This window comes from Magnolia sinica, chromosome 17 (genome assembly GCF_029962835.1).
Source record: "Magnolia sinica isolate HGM2019 chromosome 17, MsV1, whole genome shotgun sequence".
NCBI lineage: Eukaryota > Viridiplantae > Streptophyta > Magnoliopsida > Magnoliales > Magnoliaceae > Magnolia > Magnolia sinica.
In genome coordinates, this window is record NC_080589.1 from 44,881,683 (window position 1) to 44,892,593 (window position 10,911).

The 10,911-nt window shown below is 39.7% G+C and overlaps 1 long non-coding RNA gene across 3 annotated transcripts; it reads left to right on the forward strand.

Moving 5' to 3' along the window:
• Positions 1 to 5,088: 5,088 nt before the first annotated feature.
• LOC131231622 (uncharacterized) lies at positions 5,089 to 10,696 on the forward strand. Of its 3 annotated transcripts, none has more exons than XR_009164473.1 (4): positions 5,089 to 6,269; positions 6,550 to 6,627; positions 8,001 to 8,038; positions 8,125 to 10,696. It is a non-coding gene; the product is annotated as an uncharacterized LOC131231622 (long non-coding RNA). The 3 variants fall into 3 exon arrangements; XR_009164471.1 differs by having other exon boundaries at positions 5,089 to 5,476; positions 5,563 to 6,627; XR_009164472.1 differs by having other exon boundaries at positions 5,089 to 6,627.
• Positions 10,697 to 10,911: the final 215 nt, after the last annotated feature.

Sequence of the window (10,911 nt, forward strand, 5' to 3'; positions counted from 1 at the left end):
TGATGGAATGACCCATTGGGGCCCTTTAACCGTTTCCGTTCAATCTCGGGATGACCCGACTGTTGGATCAATGGAAAGCCACCGTTAGCGCTAGGAATCAACTCGTATGGCCCACCTGGAACTTGGATCTGCCCCACCTTTGGTAAAGGGCTATGGTATGTCCCACAAAATAGAATGGACGGTGTAGATTTATCACAAAAATCATGGTGGACCCCATTCAATGGGGTGCGTGTACACAGCTCGTGCACACCCGCTGTGCACCAGACGAGTCAGGCCGGTCAGCATGGGCTGACCCGTGTTTCTCCTAAAAAGGAGACTTTTTCTCTCTCTCCCTCTCCCTCTGTTTTCCTTAACCGACGGACGGGCGTCCGTTTGGGACGTCTGTGGCCTATCATCATCATCCTTCTGGTCGATCCAGACCTTCCATCGCGTCTATGGCTTGGGTCCCACCAAAATACAGCTATCTAGCACGTTGGGATGCACGTGCGTGGCCACAATCTTCGCTGCAAACAGGTCATGGAAACACAAACGATTCCAAAAATGGAAACCTGCTGCATGCCGGCTAGCACGATTCACGTGAGCTGATTTTTTCCATCCTGACCGCCCATCCGGGAGTGATCCTAGCCCTTTAAGCTAGGTTTCCTCTTCATAAAGAGAATGAGAGAGAGAGTGATGGCCGTTTCCCTCCTTCATGAGAACCCACCACTCAAATTCTCTCCAAGCTCCGATGAAGCTCGCTGGAAATCTCTCTAGGGACCTCACGGACAGCCTTCTCGAGTCGGATTTGAAGGAGATGTGGTGATGGCAAGGACGCCATTAATGGCAGTCGTCTTCTCCCTCGCCGTTCTATTGCACACCAGCGTGACTCAGCTCGACCGAGCTTGAGTCAGGCCCGAACGTCCCTTGCTGGACGTTCTCAAATGGAAGGAAAAAAAAAAAAAAGAAGAGGAAGAAAAGACAGAGGAAGAGGAACAAAAGAAAAAGAGAGGGCAAGAAGGTCTACTCTACTTGGCAGCAGCTCGAACTGAGTCGAGTTTGGGCCGAGCCAGGCCGAGGTTGGCCTGAGTTGAGACAGAGTCTTGGGCTTGTCCGGCCATGAGACAAGGCCCAGGGAGAGTAGAGAAGGAGGAAGAAAACATAGTGCGAGAGGAGAGGGAGAAGGAGTGCGGTTTTGGGCTGCACTGAGTCGATGGCTCGCTGACGCGACTCGGCTTGGTTCAAGCCAGAAACGGCTAAGTTTTCAGGGAAATAGGGAAGAAAGGAAAGAAAAGGAAGGAGAAGAAAGAAAGGAAGAGATGGAGAGATGAAGAGAGATCGGGAGTTGGTGCGTCACTGCACCAGCTCGGGCCGAGCCGAGTCGCTGGCCCGACCACAGCAGGTCCGTCATGCTGCTGGTGCAGTCCAGGAAAAGGAGAGAAAAGAGAGGAAATAGAGAAGGGAGAAATAGGAGAAAAGAGTGAGAGGAAAGGAAGGAGGAAAAGAGAAGAAAAGAGAGAAGAAGAGGGAGGAGGAGAGAGAGGGTGTGTGGCTGGCATAGCTAAACCGAGTCCAGGGACTGCTGGACCTCTCTATACTTGAAGAAGAAAGGGAGAAGAGATAGTGAAGAAGAGAGAGTGAGGTGGGCGTGCTTCAGCTGAGTCAACTCGGCTGGAACCGAGTTAACTCGGTTGGGACTAAACCTAGTTGGGTCGGGTCATGCTTGGGCCACGTTCAGGCTTTGCCTGGGTCAAGCTTGAGTTCCAAAATCAAGTCACGATAACTCCATCCTAAGGTGAGTCCACACTTACTTCCTAAATTTAATTTATTTCAATTATCATTGTTAATTTTATTACCATTTTTTTTGGATTATTAAAATTAGATATGATTGACCATTAGAAAATTATTCTTAAGGATATTAGTTGATACATATAAAAATTATCATTATTAAAATATTAATATTTTACGTTGTCGTTCTTAAAATATTATTATTAACGTTAGAGCACACTATTTATTTTCATCAAAATGACTATTAGTGTCATGTTGGCTAAATGTTAAGTATATTATTCATATTAATAATTGTTTTGGAATTGTTAATGTTATTATTCATCGTGGGTTGTATTAGATAATTTAATATAATAATAGCCATTGTTAATATTCATAAAATTAATAACCAATTCACTTGATTAATTTTATTCATTTATTATTTCCATTGATAGTATCATAAATGGCCACACAAAATAGAGTTTAGATTCCATAATCAAAACCTAAAAGTCTAGCCTAGGCTTAAACCCTAAGGTGAAACCCTAAACCTTAGATTATAATCTTGACCATGGATCGTTTATAGAACTTTGATTTAACCATACAATTTCAAATTTCGTGATAGGACCCGACTTTAAGAGCGCACGTACCCCCTAACAACACTAATAGGTGATCCTATACGTCAGGTGATGATTCTTCCTCTTGAGCTATCCATTTTCCCATTAGCTTAAGTTATAATTTTATTTTAATTTCAATTAATAAATGATATCTCTATTTATAATCACATGTGTAATTGTTGGAATTGAATTGTTAGATTTCATCCTTAATATTTATCCTGCATATTTTCTTATGCTTATGGATTACTTGTGGATTGCTTATGGAACTTAAACTGGTACATCAGTGGGTAACCCCCACTTATAAATGTACACCCATACCTGGGATGTAACTCGATTGGTGGTGATTGTAATAGACCTTCGATTTAGTGGTTATTGAGTGGTGGTCTAAATGGATTATTGATGTAGGCCTACCATTCAGGGTTGTTGTGTCCAATGGTTTTAAGGATGGTTTCTTATCACATGGTTTTAATATTGGCCCTACGTGCCTTAGTTTTATTAATTGCCCTATATGGCTTAGTTTTAATATTTGCCCTACGTGGTTTTGCTTTGATACTTGCCCTAGACGGGTTTGACGTTTTATTTTGTGCAACCATATGATGGTAAGCTCCATATATTGTAACATGATTGGCCACTAGTCAACGAGTTTCCATTAAATATCCTAAGATGGTAGTCTCAAGAGTCGGGGATGATGGTATGAGACTTATGCCCAAGCTGTCGGCGTATGCTGGTGACGAGCCCCCTTAATAACCTTAAGCTTATTTAAATTGGGTGATTGTAACTGGACTAATAATGGTTTGGCTAATCATGCATACATGGCACAGACCAGCATCTATTGCAATCATATGTAATGTACATATTTGTCCGACTAGTTGAGCATTCCTAGGTCGATGATTGCATGGGTGACGAGCCCAACTTCCACACAGATGTTTATTCCCGAGGCGATGATTGCATTCAGGCATCCATGCATTTAATAAGACCCGCATCATGTATTGTTTTGTATGCTTTGTTTTATAACTATGCTTACATAATGCGGCGTTGTATAATCTTCAGGGGAATTTACACTGAGTTAGCTACTCATCCATCAAATATATAACCGTACAGGTAGCACAGGTATCCCAGATGATATTCACATTTTTATTGATGGAGAATAGACTATAATTGACAAGGGTACATAATTGTATCTGCTAAGGATTGCTCCAGGATTTTGCATCCCAAAATTGTTGTAATTTATTCTGTTTCATATGTAACATTATTTCATTTCACAATTGTTAATTTTAGAGACATTGGTTGTATAAGTCATTATGGGTAGCTTCTTGTATACTGAATGATCATGCGACTTTCCTTTACATTTGATTTGTCCATACTACGCTAACTGATAACTCTGAAAGAATGAAAAAAAAAAAAAAATGGAATTTGACTTTTTATAGGTTAATACTCAGGACCTGAAAAGTCTGAACGTTACAGTGAGCCTAAAAATGACTTAAATCATTCTCAAGCACACCACATCTGGTATAATAGTGTTTGATGGAACATACACTATTAAAAACTTACTGAGCTCACAAAAGTTTTAAATCACAATTATATTTGTTTTTCCCCTTCATCCAAGTCTGTATGACTTAATTAACAGGTTGGATTCTAAATAAACATTATACTAGGTTCCAAGAGGTTTTCAATGGTGGACATTCAATCAATACTTTTTTCCCTTAGTGTGGTCCACTTATGATTTAGATCAGCCTCATTTTGTGGATAAATCCATAAAATTATATTTTAAAAAATAAATAAATGAATGGTGTGGATAAAACACATACATATCATAATGGAGCCCATGGAGCACGTGGCAGCCTCACTAAAAAAACTCCTTTTCAAAGCAAGTAAATGTGTTAGTTTTCGATACGATGTAAAATGATGGTGACAGGTTCATATTACTGGTGGCAATGCTGGAGGGGAAGCGGATTGGCTGGTGTACCACACCCTACCTATATAGCTGCTGTAGGTATGTCATGTGCGAAGGCGAACACTGATGCTTCACGAGTTAGGAGTTGTATGAACAATTCAAAGGTTAAAAGGAGATCAAAGTTACATGTCCCCACAGTGATGTATTTATTATATCTATACTGTTCATCTATTATTAGAGATTATTTTAGAGTATGATCCAAAAAATGAATCATATCTAAAAATCATTGGACCACACCACAAATAGTAGTGGAGATAATGGTTTTCACTGTTAAAAAATTCTTAGGTCCACCATAACATTTATTTTCCATCCAATCTGTTCATAAAGCCACAAAGACCTCGATGAAGAGGAAAAACACATTTCATGTTGATCCAAAACTTCTATGACCCCAGGAAGGGTTTCAACGGTGAAAGTTCAATCCCCCACTGCTTTTTTTAGTGTGGTCCACTTGATAGTTACATCTATTTTATTTTTAGTCTCAAGCCTTAAGACGAGCAAGCCAAATGAATGGACGGTTCGGATAAAACACATACCTCCTGATCAGACCCACATAACTTGCTGACGTCAATACAGCAGCTATATAGCTGATGTGAGGTACACCAGCCAATCCGTTTATATGCAGACCGTCCAAATAATGGGTTAATATATATGCCTGTACCCATATTCGAGTATCTTGACCATCTGTTGAGTGAGCCCTTACATGTACAGCTTGAAACTTATGCTACGTTATAAATGATGAAGACGTCACATTTTGAAAGAAAATTAATAGAAGGCTTTTGGAAGAGGGATTCGGAATCCTTCTTTCGAACCCTCGTTTGAAAACCCTCAATCGAAAATGCACCTCTTCCATCCTTTGATTCTCTCGATCGACGTTGTAAGAGGAGATTTTCAAGAGCCATTGAAGAGGAGCCAATAAAAAACTCCGAAAATTATAAGAGCAATGCTCAAGAGGAGCTGATTGCCGTTGATACACTCCAACAAGGGGTTTTATCTTAGGGTTGCCGCATTCGCACTCCACCAAGACAATTGCAGACGAGATGATGGTGGAGAATCGGCTTGTAGCGATAGTGGCATGGGGTTGCAGGGTTGCGGGGATGGCTGACTGTGAGATGGTGCAGTCACAAGCGATGGAGGTCGGCAACGACAGTCGAAAGATGGTCCGGGACGGGTTGTGTTTTCCCTCTCTTTCCATGCAATTTCCTCAACGTCTTGCTCAAAATGCCAACATTATTGATGCTTTTCGGCCATTTGCAGGGTTTTCAGCTCGCTCTGTTGCTCCATATGCAAGATATCGTGCGAGAATGGAGGAAAATGATGGTTTCTAGAGATCTCTAGGGTGTCAGCAAGTTTCATGTTGATATATTTGGTATCTTTGATTCAGTTTCTTGATAGGGATATAATATTTGACTGGTTCTAAATTTGTCTGTTGAGTTCATGATGTGAATGTACTTAGGTCATCTACAATTCTTTACATTTATATTCCTGTTGTGTTTATTGATGCAGGAAAACTCATGTAAATGTTGGGACTATTGGACATGTTGATCATGGGAAAACTACCCTCATATCAGCCATTACAAATGTTGATTCGTAGTTGATGTATTTTATGCTTCCATATATTTATCTTTGTTAGTGGACCCCAATCAGTTGTGATAAGCCGGGAATGATGATGATATTGATCTTATTTGTCTCTCTCTAGATCCAGAGTTGATTTGTTTTGTCTGTGTTTATGATTGAGTTATCCCTGTGAAGAGATCATGTGGCATTCTAATTTTTATGGGCTTTCTATAGTTACTGGCAGAAGACAGTAAAGCTAATGCTGTTTCGAGGATAAAGCTCAAGGAATTACTATTGCATCAGTTAGGATGCCATTTTCTTTCTTCGATCATGCACATCATGTGACTGTTTCCATGCATCCAAACACAAAGTTACTGATGAGTTAATTGAAGAAAATCCAATCATAGGTTGTCACCATGAAAACCTCTTATTGAGAAGATGCTTGTTTCTAGAGTTCTGCATGTGTTCTGGTTCCTGGTGGATTTGAGGACCTTAGAGTGCAAGGATGATATTGGTTGTAAAATATGCCACAGAGAATGACGTTCCATATCTTGGCATTTACTTGGAAATGCAGATTTCTGTCATTGAGTTTGCTAGATGTGTCCGCAACCATCTCTTTTTTCCTTTACTTATTTCTATGGGCACCATACGAATGTTAGCCTTTCCTTGTTTGTGAAACTTGGTTAGCTTTTGTGTTTGGAAAGAGCAAACAGTGTGGAGTTTGACCTTGATACACCTAACCCTGTTGTAATTTTCATGCCAGAGGTAAATATCCAACTGTTGATTTGGTATATGCATAGAAGATATTTTTAAGTATGATTTGATTGTGGCTTTACATTTGCAAACATTTGTAATCCCAGTCATTTATCCAGTGGGCCCCATTATGAATGAGCCATGCCCCAAAACTTTCCTGACCAAAAAAAAAAAAATCTTAGCCATATGATCAGGCCATCAAATATTAGTCACCAATACGGCATTGCTTGTTGATAATGGGAGCCCAATGGATGATCTTTTCAAATTTTCTTACAAGCCTATTGACATAGTCCCCCTTCGGTGACTCGACTTAGTCATGAATGTCCTGTTATTTGGTTCATTCGAAATTGTGCACAACCTGGCTAACATAGTTCAGCTGTGGGAATCCTGCTTCCTTTAGCCAAGTATCACCTAATTCCATGCTTCAAGAAAGGCATCAGTCGTGCCAGTCATCATGCAGGACAATCTGAAAAGATCAAAGGACATCTCCCCTCTCCATGTAATTTCAATGCATAAACAAATGATCTACTGATTCCACATCCCAAGAACAAAGGATGGCATGTTTGTGATGATGTCTGTTTAGTTTTTCGATTATTTGTTTCCCCAGCTGCTGAAGAAAGCCTTGGGCTGTTTCAGGAACATAATCTACCCATTTTCCTCCTCTTGCTGTCAGTTGAACTCTTGCTCCCAGGAACATAATCTACCCATTTTCCTACCCATTTTGCTCCTCTCTATGCTTAAACACTCTGACCTTGTTTTGTTTCATAGATTGCAAGGTTAGCTGGTAATAGAATCAAGAACTTGCTATTTGAGCCTAGAGGTTCTTTTATATTATTTTTTAATTGCAGACATCTTTCTCCTTGAATTCAATGTTTATATATCTCTTGTGAGTTTGAATCCGAGAAAAACATGTCTTTGTTGTTTCAACAGAATCCCCATCATCTACATTTCCCCTATCTGTACTATGGATCTCAACTGTACCTATATGAAACGATGGTTACAGGGTTTTAAAAAGGTTGATCCAGATCAAGATGGTTACAGGATTTATAATCTTGAATGCAAATATTGAGATGTACTGTTCTGTAAGATTACTCTATCTGGAACATGTGCAGGCACTTGTATTTCTTATACTAAATTTCATTCTTGGTGTAGTTAACTTTCTTTGTACAGCTAATCTCAACTCTTCAGTTTCTTTTGTATATGAATCCACCCTTATGTAATTAGATGTGAATATCATCCATTAGCTCTTTGGATGGTTTGTGGGGCCGACCACCACTCATCAATGGCTCAAAGGAGAGATTCTCCCAAGTGACTTGATATCAATAGAAACTGCTGGTTTTTTTTTTTTTTTTATATGGCAACTCTTTCATGTGTTTGACATTCAGGTACATGCTCGTTTGGATGTCCATGAAATCCATGGCGGGTATGGTTCGTGTCGATGTTTGGAGCCATAGGAATTTCAGGAAATGAATCTATTAGTATGCATGGTTCATGGCTTCTCTTCTGCAGATTGTGATTGGCCACGATCCTGGCACTGATTGGGTGGAGAACCTTCCCAACAGGATAGCTGAGTGCAGAACACCTAATCTAAAAGCTCGTCTGAACACATTCTGCAAGGAGTTCCATGCAGCTGAGTAGACAGATAACTTTTTAATTTGTATTGTGCTTTTATGATTGCATGTTGATCTCATCTCATTTTACTGAACTGTTTGAATTTTCTTTAGTTTCCCATATCCACTTCGTTTCTATGATCACTCTATAAGATCTAATATAAAATATAAAATAGGGAGAAAGAAAACAAAACTGAGACAACCCACGATGTAATTTTGTTTTTCATGCTTGTTGATGACAATTGGACGACTAAGATAGCCCACAATGTGATTTTTTATTCCTTCACATGTCTGCTACAAGTAGAACCTGCGTCACGATTGATTAGAATTCACGTGTGCATCTAGTGTATGGTCCACAGTCCACACTATGCGGATATGATGCACCACACAGATGTGAGTATATATTGTTGGCATTGGATGCGGTTTGGCTGGTGACCCCAATGCTAGCTAGATAGCTGGTGTCAAAGCTCCGTGGGCCCCACCCTGATGTATGTGTTTTATCCGCATTGACCATCCCTTTTGACAGTACATTTTAGAGACCCCAAACATGAGGTAGATCCAAAGCTCAAGTGGACAACACCATGGGAAAAAGTGAGGTTTGAGTGATGATATTTGTGTGTTTTCTTCCTTCAGGTCTATGTGACCTTATGAATAGGTCGGATGACAAATAAACATTATTGTGGGCCCTATATAGGCTTCAATGATGGATGCCATCATTCCCATAGGTCACGGTAGGGCTCATGCGTGTGTTTTAACATGCCGTCCAACTTTTTTTTAAAAGCTCATTTTAGCTCATTTTAAGAAATGATCACCACTGTTACCTGCATTATAGTTAGCCTGAGATTTGGATCTTCTTCATTTTTGGGATCATGTCTAAAATGAGTTTTAAAAACGGATTGACAGCATAGATATAAAGCACATAAATCACAGGCAGTGGGGTTGATTAAATGTATATCCAATCATGGTGGGGGTCTTTTTTTTTTGTCCTAAATTATAGGAAAGCTGGGCTTGAACCAGAGACCTCATTGTTGAAACAAGGCCTGTCTGCCATTGCTCTACGGGCTCAAACCCATCAGGTGGGCTTTGATATCAAACTTCTATGTGGTATAACACAGTGATAATGATGTGTCTGTTCCGCTTTCTGAAATTTCATCATAATTTTTTTAATACATGAAATAACACTAACAATATGCGCCTGTTCCACATTCTGAAATTTCATTCTACGTTGTCTCCAGACATGTTAAAAGTTCATGGGCTTCTTCTTTAGATGTAGCGAGCGCCTAAGCAATGATGACAAGGTCTTGATTGCTTGAATGCGGTTGAACGGCTTGTCATATACATTAGGGGAGTGGTTATATGCTCTTCTTCAACTCGAGGTTTCAGTTTGTGCAAGCGGGGCCATGGTCATGTGATCCCTAAATTTCTTTACTGGGCTCCAGTGTAGATGGAGCCTCTCGATTTGTGCCAAACAAATAGACAAGTAAGGAGGAGGTTTGTGGGCCATGGTTGGATCACGGACCAACAGTTTGGACCACTGAAACATGGTCCCACTTGTACAAACTGGTTCTTGTCAGTCTGTTTCATAATTGATGGTTTTCTATCCGTAGTATAACACAATCATCTATCTGTTCCGCTTTATGAAGTTTCATTATCATTTTCTAATACTTGACATAACGCCAAGAATGCATCTGTTCCACATTCTGAAATTTCATTCTATCGGGTGGGCTTCTTCTTTAGATTTAGGCAGTACCCAAGCAATGATGGCAAGGCCTTCATTGATTGAACGCAGTTGAATAGCTTGTCAAATACATTAGGAGATTGGTTATATGATCTTCAACCCTAATTTTCAGTTTGTACAACTAGGGCCCATGGCTATGTGATCCCTACAAATGGTTTATTGGGCTCCGGTGTAGATAGGGCATACAATCCTAGCCTCTTGACTTTGCCTAGCAAATAGTCAGGTAAGGAGGTGGCTTTTGGGCCATGGCAAGTCGGATCCGACCAACAGTTTGGACCACCAAAGCATGAGCATGGTCCCACTTGTACAAACTGGTTCTTGTCTAGTCCATTTCATTCTTGATGGTTTTAGTACTGGGTGAGGGATTCTTTTAGAAGGGTATTATCATATTTCCCAGGGCAGGGAAAATAGAAAAGAAGAAAAATAGACTTAGCTTTGGATTGTTTAGTGGTTTTGTTTAACTAATTTACATAGATTTTTATTGTGATTTGTTTCAACTTTTCATCTACTTGCGTGTAACATAAGGTAACAAAAGTTTTTTTCTTCATTTCAACTTTTTTTTTGGATAAAATGTTCTAATTTTAATATTAAAAGAATTACATAGTAGCTTGATCCCAAACCACCTGTTTGGGTATGTAGGCAGCCGTTCGTACTGGACCATATTGGTACAACCACAAATTTTTGTTTCCTTGCAAGATGAGCAGCTCTCTCTCTCTCTCTCTCTCTCTCTCTCTCTCTCATTTCCTTGAAGTCAAATGGAAGGAATGATTTGATGCAGGAATCTTGTCTTGCTTACGCAAGTAATATGTGGGCATGGTGTAGAAGTTGCATATTGATTGCAGGATCATAACCTTTGATTAAGGGGGCATTTTCTTCTTATATTTATATTATGATTTTGACTTGTATATATATTCTATGAGTTTTTACAATCCATGCATTTAAATGGTC